A 22,982-nucleotide genomic window follows, 5' to 3' on the forward strand; every position below is an offset into this window, starting at 1 on the left:
GAGGATGGGGGCCACAAAAATATCTGAACTCATCATGAGGGGCCACAATGGCTCGCAGGTCTGCATACCCACATACTGTACATACCCACACATGCAGTCAGTGCCATCCCTAGCCTTTTGGGGGCCTGTCATGCCAGATAATGTCCCCTAGCCAAATAGTGTCCCCCTCTACTTCACAATGGGATTCAATAAACTATTAGCGTCTGTTGCTATATTAACGGTGTGATGTCCTAATGATTAGAATTGTGGATATCATTACAGCCTAAATGACGTTCTTTTCATCATCGCTATGCAACAAGTTTTGTTAAGCTAATAAAATGAAAACATCAATTCTAACTACTTTTTGGTACCTTGTTAACATTACAACATGAAATCCATGTCTAAATGTTGCTAAATGGCAAAGAAAATGTGTAATCTACTTGACACATTAAAGTTACTTACCTTACAGATCACGAAGTCAACTAATTTCCACTCAATTCATATGAAAATCCATTTGATTCATACACTGGCTTGTCTGGCTGTCATGTTTTTATTTTAATCTGCCCTTCCCTTGTCTACACTGAAATAATATAATTCCAGTAGTCCTCTATTATGATTCATTGTTTTCTATCTCACATTGCTCATTAGTACCCCCTCGTGGTTGAATATATATGTATCTGTTAGGTCCTAGGATACAACAATGAATAATGTGGAACAAATAAATACCATCAAATGATACCTTACAACTTACAATAATGAACACCTTATGAAACAGCTGTGAAAACCACCCTGCCAATATTTAAGATTTTAATACATAAACAATGATAATTTTTTGGTACAGTTGTCATTTAAATTTATTTTTATTTTATTTCACCTTTATTTAACCAGGTAGGCTAGTTGAGAACAAGTTCTCATTTACAACTGCGACCTGGCCAAGATAAAGCAAAGCAGTGCGACACAAACAACAACACAGAGTTACACATGGAATAAACAAGCGTACAGTCAATAACACAATAGAAAAAAATAAAGTCTATATACAGTGTGTGCAAATGGCATGAGGAGGTAAGGCAATAAATAGGCCATAGTAGCGGAGTAATTACAATTTAGCAAATTAACACTGGAGTGATAGATAAGCAGATGATGATGTGCAAGTAGAGATACTGGTGTGCAAAAGAGCAGAAAGTAAATAAAAACAATATGGGGATGAGGTAGGTAGATTGGGTGGGCTATTTACAGATGGGCTATGTACAGCTGCAGTGATCGGTTTGCTGCTCAGATAGCTGATGTTTAAAGTTGGTGAGGGAAATATAAGTCTCCAGCTTCAGTGATTTTTGCAAATCATTCCAGTCATTGGCAACAGAGAACTGGAAGGAAAGGCGGCCAAAGAGGTGTTGGCTTTGGGGGTGACCAGTGAGATATACCTGCTGGAGCGCGTGCTACGGGTGGGTGTTGTTATCGTGACCAGTGAGCTGAGATAAGGCGGAGCTTTACCTAGCATAGACTTATAGATGACCTGGAGCCAGTGGGTCTGGCGACGAATATGTAGCGAGGGCCAGCCGACTAGAGCATACAGGTCGCAGTGGTGGATGGTATAAGGGGCTTTGGTGACAAAACGGATGTCACTGTGATAGACTACATCCAGTTTGCTGAGTAGAGTATTAATTTAATTTCACAGATTATTTTTTGTACACACACATGGCAATCAGACTGCAATACTTAATTCTGGTGTGTGGAATAAAGAGGTCGGTGCTATGTGATTGGGAGGTTCTGCCTGTCATTTGTTCTCAACAGGCAGTCTCGGAAGGGGGACTTGAAGAGGAAGACTGCGAAGTCCAGGCAGTGCTGCTTTCTTTGTTCTGAGTGTTTGCAGTGCTAGTGTTTTTAGTTCATCTGTGTATCTCGCATATTATATGCCCAGTATGATACGGCTAGCAAACTTTATTAGCAGATAATGACACCATGACAATAATAGCAGCTTTATAGGATGCAATGAGATGGAGGAGGGGATGGGATGAGTGGGCAAATTATTGGGTAATCAGAAGTCACTAGATGCAGAATTTCATCTGGAGGGAGATGAGAGAAAGAGTTAAAGGATGAGGAAAGAGAATCAGAATCAAGAAATGCTTGATCAGGTGCTGCGGCTAGTTCTTCCTGTCATTTGTCCTCGACAGGCAGCCAGTCTCAGTCAGGGGTTCAATAACATGGGCTTGGTTTAGTTGGAGCCCTCTCACCACGTCAAGGTACAGGCCAAGATTAATTAAGGCATTTAACCCCCTATTCTATCTTTGTAGTGTTTGACCTGATGGGGCTTGGATAGGTGTAGCAATATGGTGATGACTCAACCCTGCTGTGTAATGGACTCCAGGAGACTTCTGCCATATTACAGACACAAATCTAGAACCTTCAGTTATGCAAACACTAACTAGAAACCAATGTCCAATTCCATACCAACCCTGGCCTAAAATTTGATTTAATTCAGATTGGTCAAAAGACAAATTAGTGGGAAAAAAATATCCAAATTGGTCTGCCTGTCTAAACGCATCCCACTTATCCTGAATAAATAATTGCTATAATAAGACTAATAATGGCTTAAAAAGTGTGTTACAATGAGGACAACTCAAACTGATGTCCCAAGTATGTCAGTTATATGTTTTTATATCACCAGAATAGTGGTAAAAATATGCCAAAAAAGCTGTCAGAATTACTGGGTTTTGTAGCTGTTTCAAATATTTTGCATTAAAACACTTAGATAATATGTTAGAAGCATTCATTGATGTCTTTTGATTAAAACATTATGCAATATGATTCTAAATATAACATATATGTCTTGAATACTGTCATATACACAGCATTTTAACATAATGTTCTAACAAACCACCTAAAGATGCAGGAATCAATGCTATTTGTGACATTATTGTTTCATTGATGAGTCAGTCTAGATAAATCATTAGATCTGATAGCAAAAATGTACCGATTAAATGGGTCCACCCAATAGAATGCACCATTGTTGTTTGATAGTAATTTTCCATGAGCATGTGAACATTCCAACTTGTTTCAACATTATTTTATTAGCCTGCATACGCTTTTGTATAGACTCCCTTAATATAACAAGATGTAAAGGTGTGAAAAACATAGAAAGCTACTTTTTTGGAGACATTATCATGTAACAATTTGATCAGGGGCTTGTGGGGAACAATTTAATAACATCAAACCTTTGCCACCTCAAAGTGGACACATTTTCCCACAGACTATTATGCCATTTAGCAGATGCTTTTTTTATCCAAAGCAGTTTACAGTCATGCGTACATACATTTTATGTATGGCTGGCCCCAGAAGGAATCAAACTATCAACCCTTGGCATTGTAAGCGTCATGCTTTACCAACTGAACCACCTGGCCCATACAGCTCGAAGATGGCCCTGTTGAATACGCCAGCAGCAGGTGGTGAGGGAAGGAGAAGGTAGCTAATCAATAGGTATCGTTTCAATGTTGTATGAATGATCATTTTCATTTATATATGATCTACTAACTGCAGTAAAGAGGGAGCTTCAGATTCAGCAGCAATGGCATAACGTGGAAGGGTATTGGACCATCTGTTCCACAAAATGAAACCAAATAAACAAGTATAGCTATGTTTGTTTGTTTGTCTTTTTGTTGAAAGTTTGACCTTTGACTATGCCTCTCACAGGTGGCTGCAAGCAGGCAGGCTTCAGAGGCTGGGTGTAACCCCTCCCCTATAATCCACTTCCAAACCCACTAGGCCCTCATTGAGAAGTCTCAGGTCTACATCACAGGTTTATGTGGTATAAAAAGGCTTCTAGAAACATCTATTCATGTCTGCTAGCTACATTACAGCCTGTCATCATGTACAGCAGGGAGTAGCCTATTGGAGTAGATTTATATACAGTATATGCTTTGTGTTACTGCAGAACTGTTTGCATTTACACTGATGAATGGCATATTGGCATTCGAGGAGTAAAGAGTGGAGGTAAGAGAAGGATAACTCATAACTTGTCTGAACAATTTTTTTCCTGATTTTCCTGTAAAACATGTACAATCATGTTCACTTCTTCAAAGTGTAGTTTTTGTTACAAATGTGATTTATCACATATAACTTTGAAAGTAATTTGATATGTTTTGCTTTCATTAGTTTAATGCATGTTTTTCTGGCTTATTACATCTTTACTAAAATATATAGTTTGCCTTTACATTTATGTCTTTTAGCAGACGCTCTTACAGTACCAATTAGGGTTAAGTGCCTTGCTCAAGGGCACATTGGCAGATTTTTCACCAAGTTGGCTCAATGCTCTTAACTGCTAGACTACCTGCTGCCCCATTCACAGGGTGTGTGCTTTCTGTGTATAAAAATGTATCCCCTATCTTCATTTAATTCAAGGAGGACTTTGCACTATGGTTGCTTGCTCAACAATGAAGACATTAATATTATTAGGATCAGTATTAACATGGATGTTCCTTCCTCATCTGAGGGGAGACAATTTAGTGGAAGATATTGACGTTCAAGCGGGTAAATTCATTTGATTCATTTTTATGTATTGAACTAATGACAATTAATCAACATTGTGCGTGCAATTTCTAGCTAATATCACTACTGTACACAGACCTATAATGTCACTATTGTCATTATGGGTGTTTTAAATAATTTCACTATTCGAATAGTATCATGAATTTTTGTTAGATATCCGGATATTCAAAATAGTTGTGTTTTTTTAAACATACGTTTTTAACCTACGCGAAACAGACAGGCTGGCGCTCTATTGCTGCAGCTGTGGAGGGTAAGGGGCGGTGTGTGTATGTAGCAAGCAGATGGAGGGAGAGATTTGATTGGCCAACATCAGCAACAAGCTACACAGGTGACACTGTTGTCAGCTACCAGTCTTTTTATTGGGCTCACCATGCATGTCATAAAAACTACATTGAAATGTCATGGTATATCCTTGTATGTAACAATGTCACATGGATATTTTAATTTAATTTAGAAAAGCCTTATCAGTGTTAAATACTCACGTCTGTTCGGGTATTCAAATAACTGTGCACATTCCTAATTGTCACATTACTCATCTCACACACAAGTGGGCGTCTGGAGATCCCATTGGGCAAACACCTGAGCAGCCATCGACTACCTGGGGGGCAACCGCACACCTGTAACTACCCATCCTCCAACCGCACGCAGCCTGCCAGAAACCGCATTGCCGTGGTGCTGACAGACGGCCGTAGCCAGGATGACGTGGTGAGGACTACAGCGCCATCGCTACCATCTGAGACACCATGGAGCAGAAGCTGTGTGATTATGGGATCCTGAGGTTAAGGATAGCTTATTTTGAGACATTTCCATAATGCACAGCGCATGTATCATAAACATCTAACCTCCTAGATGAAATAGCTGTGGTCTCTCTCTCTCTCTCTCTCTCTCTCTCTCTCTCTCTCTCTCTCTCTCTCTCTCTCTCTCACATGCAGATCCCTGGAACAGCCAATGTGAAGGGACTTGAGCTGCTCTTTAGAATGCAGATAGACATGAAAGCAAAGAAAGTCCAGGGCTCTCTGATGTCAGAGGCTGCCTACCTGCTCAGTCCTCGATTGTACTTCACAGACAGCACCCGGTAACCCATTTTATTGTTCCTCGAGAGCCATCTTCCCTGAGGGTCTGCCTCCCTCCTATGTGTTTGTGGCCAAGAGCCCCACCGACCGTGTGAAGTTGGACCTGATCAGAGTGCTCTCTCAGGACAGGCTGAAACAGTTCGTTGTGACATTCAATGGGCTGGAGAAGTCTGCTACCTTCACCATCACAACCAGCAGTGTCATCAAGAAAGAACAGTGTGTCATATTCAATGACCGAGGCATTAAGGTCTGTAGAAACACACTGAAATAATGACCCCAAAACCTTAGGACTGGTTTCCTGGACACATATTAATCCTAGTACTGGGCTAAAAAGCATATTAAATGGATGGTTTGAAACTTCTTAGGGCTTGGCGTTCCACCAGCGGGACACCTGTCGACAACTTCTGGTGAAATTGGAGGGCGCGCAATTCAAATAAATAATCATAGAAATTATGGATATTAAACATTTAGGTACATACAAGTGTCTTATATCGGTTAAAATCTTTAAGTCTTGTTCATCTAACTGCATTGTCCGATTTACAATAGGCTTTACAGCGAAAGCATGCCATGCGATTGTTTGAGGAAGGCGCACCATATCAAAATATTTTTCAACCAGCACAGGCTTCATAAAATCACAATTAGCGATTAGATTAATCTCTCTGGGGAAACCAGCTCTTAATGTTACATATTACATCATTTTTTTACAGAGACTCTTCGACTCAGTGGCACCAGCTGAAGCTGCTCGTTAAACCCAAGTGTATCATCTGTTACCTGGACAACATGTAGATACAGGAGCAGCTACTAGAACCTGTAGTCCACATCTACATTAACGGAAAGATACAGGTTGCCAGGAAGGTCAAGATGGAAGCAACTATTCCTGTGAGTAACAGAGGGTGATGATGTGCAAACTTGCTGAACTGCAACAACGATACATGTACAGTACAAGTAATGGTCGGCTTTCATTTTAAGGGTGCTTCTATATTTACCACCTCCTTTGTTTTACTATAATGACACAGTAACATGGCTATGTTGGTCTTTTAATCCTTCTTTAGATCGAGATACGAAAATTGAGGCTTTACTGCGATCCTGAGCAAATTGAGGAAGAGATGGCGTGTGATATATACTCTGTGGTGAGTGTAATGATACTGTAACTACGATACTCATCGTTTACTTCCATATGTCACTGAAGGTTGAGGTTTAATGCAGGGAGCCAAAGATACAATTATCATCTTCATATCATTATCTCTCTGTTTATTTCTATACAGGAGGATGGCAGGGTGAGTATGCTTGTTGGTTGTCTATGTGTTGCTCAGTTTTTACAGTACATTTGTACACTTGTTGCGTTGCTCCTGTTATGTTAAACTGTTTTCTGCCCCCAGTGTCCCCTGGACAGACAACCTGTAGCAGTGGAGAGCTGTAACTGCCCCAGGGGAAACCTGGGCCTCCTGGTCTTCCTGGGCCTATTGTGATTAAGTAATACCATGTTCGACTAGAAAAGTACATTTCCAGAAGAAAATGTGGTGTGCTTGCTAGCTTGTTTTAAAGTATTTTATGGTTATGAGGTAAGTTATAGTAGTGGTAGTGACTGCAATAGAAATGGTAGTGACTGGTTATAGTTGAAAAAGTAGGCAGATGAAGAGATTGGTTGGTTGTTTGATTTATTTGGATGGGATAAGATAGGATAGCGTGAACATTTGAAAGTTGTTTTTTTTGTGTCTAGCTTGAACGGCTCAATAATTACTGTTGGTGAGTTATTTTATGCACGTTTATATAGTTCTAGTTGAATACATTTTTAAAGAATTTAAAGTTAGGATAGCCTGAACATGTGAAAGTTGATTTGGTTTATTTCCATTGAAATGGATTTGATTTTAAATATTGTTGTAGTTCAAAAAGTAAAAATACTATCAAAAATGTTTTCTGAAACAATCTAAGTTGGAGACGTATGCACATCTGAAAGTTTGTTTCGTGGTAATATCTTAAAGCGTTTAAGCGCAAGAGTGAGCCGAATAAATAAAACAATTATTTGACTATGTAAGAAATTTAAAGTTGCGCTTTGCCTTCAGCAAGCACACCAATGTAATTTTTTTTAGCCCTTTTTCTCCCCAATTTCGTGTCTCATTGCTGCAACTCCCATATGGACCCGGGAGAGGCGAAGGTCGAGAGCCATGTGTCCTCTGAAACACAACCCAACCAAGCCGCACTGCTTCTTGACACAATGCCCACTTAACCCGGAAGCCAACCGCACCAATGTGTCGGAGGAAACACCGTACACCTGGTAACTGTGTCAGTGTGCCCTGCGCCTGGCCCGACACAGGAGTCGCTAGTGCGCAATGGGACAAGGATATACCTGCCGGCCAAACCTTCCCGTAACCCGGACGACGCTGGTCGATTGCATGATGGATTAATTGATTGGTGGATGTATTGATTGAGAAAATTGATGGATGATTTATTGAGATTTAAAAAAAAATGCCTCTACAAAATGCAAACTCTTTTATGAGATGGGTACAGCTACTTCATAGCCTGTCTGTTTGACCCCTGTAGGGCTTCCAAGGTGAGAATGGGAGGGGGGGGCCCCCTGGCACCTCACGGTAAGCCTGTGGGTACTGGCAATCTCTCTTACATTATACAATATATCTGATTTCAAAACTGTCTTTTCCATATTAAATTTATACCAAGAGAATCATATACTATTATACTGTAGGGCCAAGCTTCCAGACATCCAGGATCTCTGTATCAGGCGGTGTGAAAGGAAGGCCCGGAAAATCGTTAGAGACTCCAGCCACCCAAGCCATTGACTGCTCTCTCTGCTTCCGCACGGCAAGTGGTACCGGTGCATCAAGTCTGACCCCAACAGGCTTTTGAACAGCTTCGATCCCCAAGCCATAAGACAACTAAATAGTTATTTTTGCACTGTCTCTATGCACACTTACAGGATGCTACACACTCAAACACACACACACACACACACACACACACACTCACTTTATTTGCTTACACACACATATGTACACACATTTATACACACACTCAAATACAATCATCATATACGCTGCTGCTACTCTTTTTATCATATATCCTGATGCCAATTCACCTTACCCCTATACATATCTACCTCTATCACTCCAGTATCCCTGCACATTGTAAATATGATATTGGAACTGACCCTGCATATAGCTTACTTACTTCTCGTGTTCTTCTTATTTTTATTTTGTTTGTTTTTGTTCTACCTTATTTTACTTTTAGTGCTACATTGATATTGATTACTGCATTGTTGGGTTTAGAGTTTACAAGATAGGCATTTCACTGCACTTGTGCCTGTGAAATTAAAACTTGAAACGTGAAACTACAGTATAGTGTTTTTGATAATGAAATCAATTGTTGCTAATTTCGATTGTGAAGGGGAAGCCAGGTTAACGTGGAGTACCAGGAGAACCAGGGAGGAATGTGACCAAAGTGAGTGAATACATGTCACCATTTAGATGTTTAAACAACCATTTCAGCATATGTTTGATTATTCTCTTTGCCACTTGTGACAGAAAAATTATGTATTCACCTTATTTGTTGGATATGTAACAATTATTTACTTAAACAATGAGATATTTCTGTCCTGCTAAGGCTGAGTTTTATGGTGTCCACTCTAGCTTCCTGGTGATAAAATCTACAGCTGGCATTCCAGTGACAGGATGTGGGTTGGTTGTAACTGGGATAGAGAGGAGTAGAACAAAGGTCTCAATGGTTCTTAGACATCCTGGCCTGGGAAATTAGGCCAGGGTCGGGGGTTAAGATAACGCCAGGGGCAGATAAAGACAGGATGAGCCCAAAGTGGCTTATGGTGCCCCCAGTCTATATGGGAGGGGTGGAACCAAGCATTCTGGGTGTTAGCTATATAAACTGTGTATTGTCTGTATGATTCAGAGTCTCAGCCTAACAGTCAGAACAAGACTGTTGGGCTGACGGATTAATTATTGCAATAATTCATCGATATTAAATAAGTATGATTGTTTAAAGACATGACCAAGTCTCTCTAAGTACTGAATTTCCACAACACACTGTCTTAATGCGTTTTAACTCTCCTTCCGTGGCCTCCAACTGTTCTTAAATGCAAGTAAAACTAAATGCATGCTCTTCAACCGATCTCTGCCCGCACCAGCCCGCTCGCCCAGCATCACTACTCTGGACAGTTCTGACTTAGAATATGTGGACAACTACAAATACCTAGGTGTCTGGTTAGACTGTAAACTCTCCTTCCAGACTCACATTAAGCATCTCCAATCCAAAATTAAATCTAGAATCGGCTTCCTAATTCGCAACAAAGCATCCTTCACTCATGCTGCCAAACATACCCTCGTAAAACTGACTATCCTGCCGATCCTTGACTTCGGCAATGTAATTTACAAAATAGCCTCTAACACTCTACTCAGCAAATTGGATGCAGTCTATCACAGTGCCATCCGTTTTGTCACCAAAGCCCCATATACTACCCACCACTGCGACCTGTATGCTCTCGTTGGCTGGCCCTCGCTTCCTATTCGTCGCCAAACCCACTGGCTCCAGGTCATCTATAAGTCTCTGCTAGGTAAAGCCCTGCCTTATCTCAGCTCACTGGTCACCATAGCAGCACCCACCCGTAGCACGCGCTCCAGCAGGTATATTTCACTGGTCACCCTCAAAGCCAATTCCTCCTTTGGCCACCTTTCCTTCCAGTTCTCTGCTGCAAATGACTGGAACAAATTGCAAAAATCACTGAAGCTGGAGACCCATATCTCCCTTACTAACTTTAAGATCCAGCTGTCAGAGCAGCTCACAGATCACTGCACCTGTACATAGCCCATCCAACTACCTCATCCCTGTCACGGTCGTGAGGAGAGACGGACCAAGGCGCAGCGTGATTGGAGTTCCACATCTTTGTTTTTGTGAAACTTAAACAAACCAAGAAACAAACAACGGCCGTGAAGTACCGTAGTGCTACATGCACTCACTCAAAACAATATCCCACAAAGCAGGTGGGAGAAAGGGCTTCCTAAATATGATCCCCAATTAGAGGCAACGATGACCCGCTGCCTCTAATTGGGAACCATACAAACCAGCCACATAGAAAATAAATGACTAGAACACCCCCCTAGTCACGCTCTGACCTAAACAGAACCGAGGGCTCTCTATGGTCAGGGCGTGACAGTCCCCCCCCCCAAAGGTGCGGACTCCGGCCGCAAAACCTGAAACCAAATGGGGAGGGTACGGGGGTGACTAGTGTTGGTATCAGCTCCGGTGCGGGTCATAGCCCCCGCCCTGCCCACGGATCCGGCCATGGAGCTGGGTTGGACGCCGCGCCCGTACTGGGCACCGGCGCCGAGGAAGGCTCCGGCCATGGAGCTGGGTTGGACGCCGTGCCTGGACTGGGCACTGGCGCAGAGGAAGGCTCCGGCCATGGAGCTGGGTTGGACGCCGCGCCCGGACTGTGCACCGGCACAGAGGAGAGCTCCGGCCATGGAGCTGGGTTGGACGCTGTGCCTGGACTGGGCACCGGCGCAGAGGAAGGCTCCTGCCAGGGAGCGGGACTAGACACTGTGCCTTGACTGGGCACCGGCGCAGAGGAAGGCTCCGGCCTTGGAGCGGGACTGGACGCCGTGCCTGGATTGGGCACCGGCGCAGAGGAAGGCTCCGGCCTAGGAGCTGGACTGGGGAGGCGCACTGGAGGCCTGGTGCGTGGAGCCGGCACAGGTGGCACCGGACTGGTGACACACACTTCAGGGCGGGTGCGGGGAACTGGCACCGGACGTACCGGGCTGGGGAGACGCACTGGAGGCCTGGTGCGTGGAGCCGGCACAGGTGGCACCCGACTGGTGACACGCACTTCAAGGCGAGTGTGGGGAGCTGGCACAGGACGTACCGGACTGGGAAGGCGCACTGGAGGCCAGATGCGTGAAGCTGGCACAGACTTCACCAGACTGCTGACAGGCTCTTCAGGTCGAATGTTGAGCAGAACACACTTGACCAACATCTCTCTCATCTCTCTCTCTCTCAACTTCTCCATCGCCTCCCTGACGGTCTCTGGCTCTTCAGGGTGAGTACGGGGAGCTGGCACAGATGGCACCGGACTGATGACCCGCTCTTCCACTCTCCGCTGCTGCGCCGACCACCCCTCTTGGTGTTTCTGTGGCCACGGTCCCCGGCGTCGTCGCTGTCCTTTCACCTTCCTTGGTGTCTCCTTCCAAGGAAGGGTCTCACATCCGGACATGATTTCCTCCCATGTCCAAAACTCCTTAACCTCCATAACACGCTGCTTGGTCCTGCGTTGGTGGGATATTCTGTCACGTTTGTTGAAATGGACGGACCAAGGCGCAGCGTGATTAGAGTTCCACATCTTTATTTTAAGTGAAACTACTCAACAAAACATTAAACAAGCAACGAAACGTGACTTACGTAGTGCAACAAGCACAAGCACAAACAATATCCCACAACCCAGGTGGGAACAATGGATAACTTAAGTATGGTCCCCAATTAGAGACAACGACAATCAGCTGCCTCTAATTGGGAACCATACAACAAAATAAACATATAAATAGGAAAACTAGAACACCCCCCCTAATCACGCTCTCTATGGTCAAGACGTGACAATCCCCATACTGTTATTTATTTGTGTAGACATGAATGATAACGTTGTCCGGTATCCAGTTTAATTCAGTGTTTGTTTTTACTAATGTAGTGTTTGAGTGTATTGTACTGTAGTCCCCCAGGGACACAAATGTTCCTTTCAGGTTCCAGTAGTTAGAACAGTATGTGTAACCTGGTGCCCTGCCTGGCGTGAGTCTGGTGTGTCATAAGGAAGTGCGAACGCTGCTGAATGGAGCGTGGCTTCTGTTCCTCCAGTCTATTTTCAGAGCTTTGCATCTGCCCCAGCATCTGTTTACCCCCGCGGACTATCTCCCGTACTGTTGGGATTGCTGAAAATTAGTGACACCCTACCATGTACCGGCTTATTAAACTAAGCACACTTGCCCGTATAGGAGCTTTGATAAAGGTCTTAGCCCAGTAAGATGTTTGCTCTCGTCTGATAATTGGATATGGGAATAGTTTGTGAGGGATGTGACATTTGCGAATTGTAACCATGAAACGTACATGTGAAACCTCAAACTGTTTTACTGAAATTTTAAAACACCAGGGATGCCACTATTGATTTAACTTTGCAAATCTGCTGTACACAGACAATACTTCCCTTGGTGGAGTGACAACAATTATTTTAAGTGTACGCTATAAGTGCAGTGAAAGTCACTATGCAGGTGATCCTGGGAAATGGTCATCATCTGACTCATTCATTGATGTAAATTAAAAAAATTTAGAGAACAACATAATGCTTTCAATCTAGCAGCTCCAGTCTGCTGGTCTCATGCCTAGGTTGCAGTTTAAATCTACATATTTATTTATAACATCTTATCACATGCAGGAGAAAGGTTGAATGCATAACTCTTGTTCTGATCATTGCAGGGATGCAGTACACTGAGTGGAGTAATCGTAGGTAACATGGATAAAGCTGAAGAGCAGTCAATAAATTGTGGATGTGACTGCACAGAGGATGTATCTTAATTTGATCATGTTGTTGCAAGAACTTTCCCGCACGGCAGGAAATGCAAGCTTGTAGTATAGTTTGTAATTTCCACTTGGAAATGTAAAACTTGATTTGCCTTAATGAAAAAAATGATCAACCCCTACAAAAATTATAATTATAATATACATTATAAATTCACATTTCCTGTTGCTGCAGGATTATTTTCCTGCTGTGAGAAACTGGGTCAAATTAAGACACATCATCTGTAGGTATATATCACACACTTTGGTGGTTACACATTTTAAAGCCATAATCAACACATCCTCAATATTTACAGTGTTAGGTTCTTATTTTTCAGAGTAAATAACCCACGGACACTAGAGAAGCTTTAACCAAGTTTAATTCTTCAAAGGTTCTGTACAGCTGTAATCAGACAGCAAAACATTTCTCTCCATTGGTTATATACATCCTACTTAAGACACTCCCTCTCTCCAATCCTTAGTTTATGCCCAAGAGAAAGAAGGTAACCAGACACTAACCCTGATTACTCCCTTAAGGGGAACTGACCTCACCACTCACCTCCTGATCCACAGATATCCATCTGTCTTCCCTATATCAACACGGGGCTCTGCTCCTGTCCCCCAAAACATTCCAACTCATTCCACAGATATCTGTCCTTCTACAGAGAACCCTTATCTTTCTCCTTTAATTCTATGCTTCTTTCTCTATCATTTATTTAATATCTCAATGTTCAAAATGTCGAACCCAACAACAGCCATTACAGTATTACCATGTATTTTTACAAGATCATACAGACCTTATGTTTCTAATGATAGGCTCTGTTTCACACGTGTGTCTGCTAGTTCTTCAGGAAGGCAAAGCATTTCAAAAGCAGTCATCCATGTGTCAAGACTCAAGACCTATAAACACACAGCTTCCCCTGTTTATCTTCTTTATTGGTGAAAACCTGACAGCCTTCTCCCTTGTGAGCTCTGTGTACAGTCGTGGCCAAAAGTTTTGAGAATGACACAAATAATAATTTATTTGGGATCGGGGCACCACCAGTACAGACCTTGCTCAGGAATGGCAGCAGGCAGGTGTGAGTGCATCTGCACGCACAGTGAGGCAAAGACTTTTGGAGGATGGCCTGGTGTCAAGAAGGTAGCAAAGAAGCCACTTCTCTCCAGGAAAAACATCAGGGACAGACTGATATTCTGCAATAGGTACAGGGATTGGATTGCTGAGGACTGGGGTAAAGTTATTTTCTCTGATGAATCCCCTTTCCGATTGTTTGGGGCATCTGGAAAAAAGCCTGTCCGGAGAAGACAAGGTGAGCGCTACCATCAGTCCTGTGTCATGCCAACAGTAAAGCATCCTGAGACCATTCATGTGTGGGGTTTCTTCTCAGCCAAAGGAGTGGGCTCACTCACAATTTTGCCTAAGAACACAGCCATAAATAAAGAATGGTACCAACACATCCTCCGAGAGCAACTTCTCCCAACCATCCAGGAGCAGTTTGGGGACGAACAATGCCTTTTCCAGCATAATGGAGCACCTTGCCATAAGGCAAAAGTGATAACTAAGTGGTTCGGGGAACAAAACATCGATATTTTGGGTCCATGGTCAGGAAACTCCCCAGACCTTAATCCCATTGAGAACTTGTGGTCAATCCTCAAGAGGCGGGTGCAAACAAAAACCCACAAATTCTGACAAACTCCAAGCATTGATTATGCAAGAATGGGCTGTCATCAGTCAGAATGTGGCCCAGAAGTTAATTGACAGCATGCCAGGGCGGATTGCAGAGGTCTTGAAAAAGAAGGGTCCTACACTGCAAATATTGACTCTTTGCATTAACTTCATGTAATTGTCAATAAAAGACTTTGACACTTATGAAATGTTTGTAATTATACTTCAGTATTCCATAGTAACATCTGACAAAAATATATAAAGACACTGAAGCAGCAAACTTTGTGGAACTTAATATTTGTGTCATTCTCAGAACTTTTGGCCACGACTGTACTACCACTGCACTCTATACTCACCTTGATGAAATATGATCACCATAATAGTACAGTATGTATGTATGTTGTGTTTGTGAGGAGTTTGAACCAATTTCTTTTTAAGAGGGACTGTTAGAGTGCTGTTGTTTTTACCTTTTACTGCAGTGGGCTAAGTCAGGGTTACACCGAGTGATTCTTGGTTGTCTTAAACAAATCTACTTTGAAACAACAGTATACACCTCACACACATAGTTATGGGCTTAAAAGAAAGAAGACACCTGTACCATGTCAGATATAGAGTTGAAAAGTATTCCATGTTGAGTTTACATCACAATATTACACTTTATATACATCACAGAAGACTGACATAGAAACACCAGATTTTCATGGCATTTTTGTTTTGATTTTCTATTAATTATGAAAAATATTAATAACATTCCACCCCTGAGGCCAGAGAAGGCACTTTTGGTAATTGACTGCCCGGAAAGGGCTACCCTCAGTGACTGGGTCTGACAGGTGATCAAACTAAGTCAATCCCCTGTCTCAAACCTTTACACTTCCTGGGGCTTATAAATGAGCTGTTTCTGGGGAAGAAGTCTTGTATCACATCCATATCTGCAGGTTGTGAATATCATACTTCTGTTTTAAGGTGAGAAATTAGAAGTTGGGGTTGCAGGTGCTGATGGGCAGATATGAGTTGCGGCGAGTCATCCTTGTTCAAATCAAACTTTATTTCTAAATATCTTAATGGACAATATACAAATCTGCCGAGCTGGACACATTATTCAATTAACACTATCTGTGTTGTTTGTAACTTGTGTTTTTACAATTTTTTGTTCATAATGTTGCCGCTACCGTCTCTTATGACCGAAAATAACTTCTAGACATCAGGACTGCGATTACTCACCACAGACTAGCAGAATCCCTTTTCTTCTTTCACGACTCTGACGAGCACGAGACGGAGGATATACGGCTCCCTCGGGAACAGGCCCCGACCCAAGTCAAGTAATCTGTGTGAAGAGAAGGCGGAGAAAGAGAGGCCGGAGGGCGGGCTGCCTTCTGAGGAGTCGGAGCCGATCGAATAAACCCCCAATCCCCTCAATTCTGCTAGCAACCATGCAGTCTTTGGACAATAAAATGGACGAGTTATTGGGAAGATTAAACTACCAACGGGACATTAAAAACTATAAAATCTGATACTAAACAACGATAATATCAACATACAGCTGGCTGGTTATACGATGTACCGGCAGGACAGAACAGCGGCGTCTGGTAAGACATGGGGCGGCGGTCTATGTATTTTTGTAAACAACAGCTGGTGCACGATAGGAAGTTTCAAGCTATTGCTCGCCTGAGGTAGAGTTTCTCATGATAAGCTGCAGACCACATTACCTACCGAGAGAGTTTTCATCTATATTCTTTGTAGCTGTTTACATCCCACCACAATCAGAGGCCGGCACTAAGATAGCATTGAATGAGCTGTATTCCGCCATAAGCAGACAAGAAAACGCTCACCCAGAGGCGGCGCTCCTAGTAACCGGGGACTTTAATGCAGGGAAACTTAAATCACTTTTACCAAATTTCTATCAGCATGTTAAATGTGCAACCAGAGGGAAAAGTACTCTGGACCACCTATACTCCACACACAGAGATGCATACAAAGCTCTCCCTCGTCCTCCATTTGGCAAATCTGACCATAATTCCATCCTCCTGATTCCTACTTACAAGCAAAAAATAAAGCAGGAAGCACCAGTGACTAGATCAATAAAAAAGTGGTCAGATGAAGCAGATGCTGAGCAACTAGCAAGTGTCTTCACTAACATTTTCAACCTCTCCCTGTCAGAGTCAGTAATACCAACATGTTTTAAGCAGACCACCATAGTGCCTGTGCCCAAGAACACTAAGGTAACCTGCCTAAACGACTACCGACCCGTAGCACTCACGTCTGTAGCCATGAAGTGCTTTGAAAGGCTGGTCATGGCTCACATCAACACCATCATCCCAGAAACCCTAGACCCACTCCAATTTTCATACCGCCCCAACAGATCCACAGATGATGCAATCTCTATTGCACTCCACACTGCCCTTTCCCACCTGGACAAAAGGAACACCTATGTGAGAATGCTATTCATTGACTACAGCTCAGCGTTCAACACCATAGTGCCCTCAAAGCTCATTACTAAGCTAAGGACCCTGGGACTAAACACATGTTTTGCTGATAATAATGTTTACTGGTCAAATCTGGCATCTGTGTGCACTGACGGCGCCCCAAACATGCGAGGGAAGGAGAAGGGACTCATAGACCTGATGAGAATGAGAAAGGACATTCCCAAATTTGTTATGTTTCATTGTATCATTGATCAGGAAGCACTCGTGGCTAAACTCAAAGACTGTGACTTACATAATGTGATGCAGCAAGTCATGAGCGTGGTGAACATTATTATTGCGAGGGCACTGAATCACCGGCAATTCCGAGATTTGCTGGAGGAATACCAGACAGAATACGGCGACTTGATATTTCACAATGAGGTGAGATGGCTGTCTCGTGACAGAATTTTGGAAAGATTTCTCTCTCCTCCCTCAAATCCGTGAATTTGTTGCAAGCAAGGGGAAAGAGGAGCCAGAGCTGGATGATCCACAGTGGATATTAAAGCTGGCTTTTTGAACTGACATCACCTGCCACCTGAACACGGTGAAGCTCCAGCTCCAAGGGAAGGCTAAAACTCCGGTCAAAATGCTGTGTGTGGTCACAACATTTCCAAATAAATCACCACACTGTTCATACCTGACAGACAGTTTGTTCATTTCCCAAAACTCAGAGCAGTCACCACATCCAACCCAGACATACTGCAACATTTTAGCCATGATGCATGTGTGCGTGTGTTGGAAGAGTTGAAGTTTGAGTCAAGATTCAAGGATATCATGGAGTACAAGGAGTTTTTCAACTTCATTGAGAACCCCTTTCGTGTCATCTCTTACCCCAGTCATCACAGCCCCCTGTCCTGACCGTGCTGGAATAGAGAGTGAGATATTGGAACTGCAGGTAAATGACACATTGCAAGGGGAACTAAGATCAGGTGTTTCCCATTTCTGGAGCCTTGTCTCAGACACAGAGTATCCACTTCTCAAGCAGTGTGTGCAAAAGGTGACATAATTTTTTGTCAGCACTTATTCATGTGAAGCAACATTTTCAATAATGAACATTGTAAAACAAAAACAGAGAAACAGACTGACCAATGCACACCTGGTTTGCCTCACAAGGCTAGCAACAACAGACTATACATTTAGAATGAATTCAGTCAAGGAGCAGAAGGGACATTTTCGCTCATCCAACTACTGAGGTAATCCTTCATATTAGTCTTATACATGTGATGTAGCCTATTTGATGTGTGTATGTATATATTTGTGATGTGCTGTACATCAAATCAATTGCCTGTGCTAAATTGCTCTGAAATTGCTCCCAATTGATAATTGATAATATTGGAAGAAAAAGTTAAACAAATGAAAGATGTGTGCAGCCCTATGAATGATTGTCTCAACCCAAAGTGGCCCCCTTACAAAAAAATGTTTTAAGACATTTGTTTTAAGACGTGAACGTTTCTTCAAGTGCAGTCGCAAAAACCATCAAACGCTATGATGAAACTGGCCCTCATGAGGACCACCACAGGAAAGGAAGACCCAGAGTTACCTCTGCTGTAAATGATAAGTTTATTAGAGGTATGTCAAAGGAATTTCATAATTCCTTTATGTGCTCATTAATTAAAATCACTCTGTCTGTTTCTAAGAATTTGTAAGATCCTTATTAACATAAAATAGACAGGGAACAGTCTTATTAAAAATAGATAATAGTATTTATTCTCGGAGCACGCTCCCATTTAACCATAAACAACAGTTTATATACAAAATATGACGTCATTGGTTACAGAATAAAGCTCCTCCTCTTGACCAAGATAAAACAGGTTTGAAAGTTCATTCCAACTCACCAGCGCACACACATGACACACAATATCATTTATTCTCCTGAAGGCTCACTATATTTATTACCACTTTAGCAGACAACTCAAGATAAAGGAAGACCTAAGAAGTTACTCATTGCCTTATCTTAACATCTCAGGGCTAAGTTGGGTCAGTTCAACCATAGTTTAACGATCCTTTTTGCTTACTTTATAACCCACAGCACAAATCTCTCTAACTAAGTTGGAATGGTGTTTATTATGTTTTAATTCCTCCTTGTTCATACTACATAATCCCTTCCTTATGAATTAACATTATTAATCAGATATAATAATACAGGGTATAGTTTAAATTAGATATAGTTTTATCTAAATGTAGAAATTGTTTAGTCATTATTCATAAAATTCCTAACAAGGTACCAGCCTCAGAAATCGGCAATTAACTGCACCTCAGATTGCGGCCCAAATAAATGCTTCACAGAGTTCAAGTAACAGAGACATCTCAACATCAACTGTTCTGATGAAACTGCGTGAATCAGGCCTTCATGGTCGAATTGCTGCAAAGAAACCAATACTAAAGGACAGCAATAAGAAGAAGAGACTTGCTTGGGCCAAGAAACACAAGTAATGGATATTAGACCGGTTGAAATCTGTCCTTTGGTCTGATGAGTCCAAATTTGAGATTTTTGGTTCCAACCGCAGTGTCTTGTGAGACGCAGAGTAGGTGAATGCATGATCTTGGCATGAAGGAGGAGATGTAATGGTGTGGGGGTGCTTTGCAGGTGACACTGTCTGTGATTTATTTAGAATTCAAGGCACTCTTAACCAGCATGGCTACCACAGTATTCTGCAGCAATACGCCATCCATCTGGTTTGCGCTTACTGGGACAATAATTTGTTTTTCAACAGGACAATGACCCAAAACACACCTTCCGGCTGTGGAAGGGCTATTTGACCAAGGAGAGTGATGGAGTGCTGCATCAGATGACCTGGCCTCCACAATCACCCAACCTCAACCCAAATGAGATGGTTTGGGATGAATTGGACTGCAGAGTGAAGGAAAAGCAGCCAACAAGTGCTCAGCATATGTTGGAACTCCTTCAAGAGTTCCCACATATGTTGGAAAAGCATTCCAGGTGACTACCTCATGAAGCTGGTTGAGAGAATTCCAAGAGTGTGCAAAGCTGTCATCAAGGCAAAGGGTGGCTACTTTGAAGAATCTCAAATATAAAATATACACTTTTTTGGTTGCTACATGATTCCATATGTGCTCTTTCATAGTTTTGATATCTTCACGTTATTCTACAATGTAGAAAATAGTAAAAATAAAGAAAAACCCTTGAATGAGTAGCTGTGTCCAAACTTTTAACTGGTAATGTATATCTTTAAAAAAAAGTTTTTTAAATTATTTTAAATAATGTTGTCCATTATTTAAACTAATGGACAACAACTCTCACGTCTACTCCCACTCCCCCACTCCAGTGCTCGAAGTCACTGGTCTACCAACCACCGGTCCTGGCAACCCATTATTACACACACCTGACAACCATCATTACCCACACCTGCGCCCCATCATTAGGCACACCTGGACTTCATCGCTACCCTGATTACTTCCCCTTTATCTAGCATTCCATTGTTTTATCCATCAGGCAGTATTGTTTCTGTTTTCATGTTCAGACGCTACTCCTGTTTTTGTATTCACTCTAAACTCACTGACTCCCCTGCGTCTTCATTACCACAACACTTAGGCTTCTACTTCCAGCTTATACATACTACATACATTTTCGGACACAATGTATTTTACAATAGTTATCTTTTGTTTGTTTTTAATCCTATCCTTCAGCTACCCTCAACCCCTCCCGTCTATCTCTGAAGAACATCCAGTCTGATTTCTATTTGCCATATATTTTTAACTGTGCTGTTTAACAAAAGTTCTGAACCAATATACATTTTACGGACACAGTATATTTTACATTAGTTATCTTATTGTTTTTGGTCCCACCCTCCAGCTCCACTCTCCTATCTATCACTCGGGACTCCCGAGTGGCGCAGCGGTCTCACATGGAACCCAAACCGGCTGTGCGCGTGCACCATCGTGCATACATTTATTTTGTCCCCCCACACCAAATGCGATCACGACACGCAGGTTAAAATATCAAAACAAACTCTGAACCAATTACATTAATTTGGGGACAGGTCGAAAAGCATTAAACCTTTATGGCAATTTAGCTAGCTAGCTTGCTCTTGCTAGCTAATTTGTCCTATTTAGCTAGCTTGCTGTTGCTAGCTAATTTGTCCTGGGATATAAACATTGAGTTGTTATTTTATCCGAAATGCACAAGGTCCTCTACTCTGACAATTAATCCACACATAAAACGGTCAACCGAATCGTTTCTAGTCATCTCTCCTTCTTCTAGGCTTTTTCTTCTCTTGACTTTATATTGCGATTGGCAACTTTCATAACTTAGGTGCATTACCGCCACCAACCTCATTTGTCTTTCAGTTACCCACGTGGGTGTAACCAATGAGGAGATGGCACATGGGTACCTGCTTCTATAAACCAATGAGGAGATGGGAGAGGCAGGACTTGCAACGCAATATGCGTCAGAAATAGAACTGACTTCTGTTTTAGCCCTTGGCAACGCAGACGCTCGTTGGCGCGCGCGAGCAGTGTAGGTGCAATAATTGAATAATATTAGATTTCAAAATGTATTTTGCAATGCTTGCGCACGTGACACGAGCGGTGTAGTCAGCCTGTAAGGCACTGCATCTCGGTGCTAGAGGTGTCACTACAGACCTTGGTTCGATTCCAGGCTGTATCACAACCGGCCGTGATTGGGAGTCCCATAGGGCGGCGCACAATTGGCCCAGCGTCGTCGGGTTAGGGTTTAGCCGTTCTCAGTTCTCAACTGACTTGCCTAGTTAAGGTTAAACTTTTTTTTTGATCTCTTAACACCACCCATTTTTTTATTTCTATTTGCCTTATATTTTTCAACTGTGCTGTGATGTTTCACAAAAGTTCTGCACCGTTCTATTCTCTTAGTTTCTACAGATTGTAAATTAAAGATCAAATGTTTTGCTAAAAGTATTATTATATTATTGATCAATTGACTATGACTTTTCAAATCACCCAGCAGTGCTATTTGCAGAGTTAGCTCCAGGTAAATGTTGCAATTCATCAGCCATTCCTGGACCTGCAACCAAAAACAAGCTACATATGGACAGAACCAAAACAAATAATCTAATAATCTATCTTTCACTTGCCTCTTCCATTTTTTTTGCAGAAATTCAACAATTCATATATTTTTGTCAGCTGCATTTGTGACACCTCCCCCAGTCCTATTTTTGATATTGTTTACAAAGATTATACTTTTTTATTTATTATTCCCCCCAAAATATTTTTTTTATCAGTTAGTATATTTGAGTTTAACCATAATATTTATTGTATTATTTGTTCTCTCTTCTCCGGTGGATTAAACTGAAATTGAAACAAACTTTCTATAGCTTGTTTTAAAAATAGTGATATTTTAGAGATTTTTTCATTTTCAAATAACCAAAAGTGAGAGGTTGTAATTTGAATAAAAGAATAAAACAACCTTGTTTTACTCCTTTTGACAGTTTAAAACTTTCTGAGAAGTAGCCATTATTTACTATTTTACACATAGGGTTACTATACATAACTTTAACCCATTTTATAAGAGCTTCTTCCATTTGAAAGTTATCCAGGCATTTATATACAGTTGAAGTTGGAAGTTTACATACACTTAGGTTGGAGTCATTAAAACTCGTTTTTCAACCACTCCACAAATTTCTTGTTAACAAACTATAGTTTTGGCAAGTCGGTTAGGACATCTACTTTGTGCATGACACAAGTCATTTTTCCAACAATTGT

The 22,982-nt window shown here is 41.9% G+C and overlaps 1 long non-coding RNA gene across 1 annotated transcript in view; it reads left to right on the forward strand.

Moving 5' to 3' along the window:
- Nucleotides 1–9,608, forward strand: part of LOC139559701 (uncharacterized) — an 11,973-nt gene extending 2,365 nt beyond the window's left edge. The window contains exons 2-7 of the long non-coding RNA XR_011671808.1: nt 5,070–5,299; nt 5,454–5,841; nt 6,302–6,473; nt 6,647–6,724; nt 6,860–8,182; nt 8,296–9,608. This is a non-coding gene — a long non-coding RNA (uncharacterized lncRNA). The remainder of the gene's footprint in view (nt 1–5,069; nt 5,300–5,453; nt 5,842–6,301; nt 6,474–6,646; nt 6,725–6,859; nt 8,183–8,295) is intronic.
- The last annotated feature ends 13,374 nt before the right edge of the window (nt 9,609–22,982 follow it).

This window comes from Salvelinus alpinus, chromosome 30 (assembly GCF_045679555.1).
Source record: "Salvelinus alpinus chromosome 30, SLU_Salpinus.1, whole genome shotgun sequence".
NCBI classification, from domain to species: domain Eukaryota; kingdom Metazoa; phylum Chordata; class Actinopteri; order Salmoniformes; family Salmonidae; genus Salvelinus; species Salvelinus alpinus.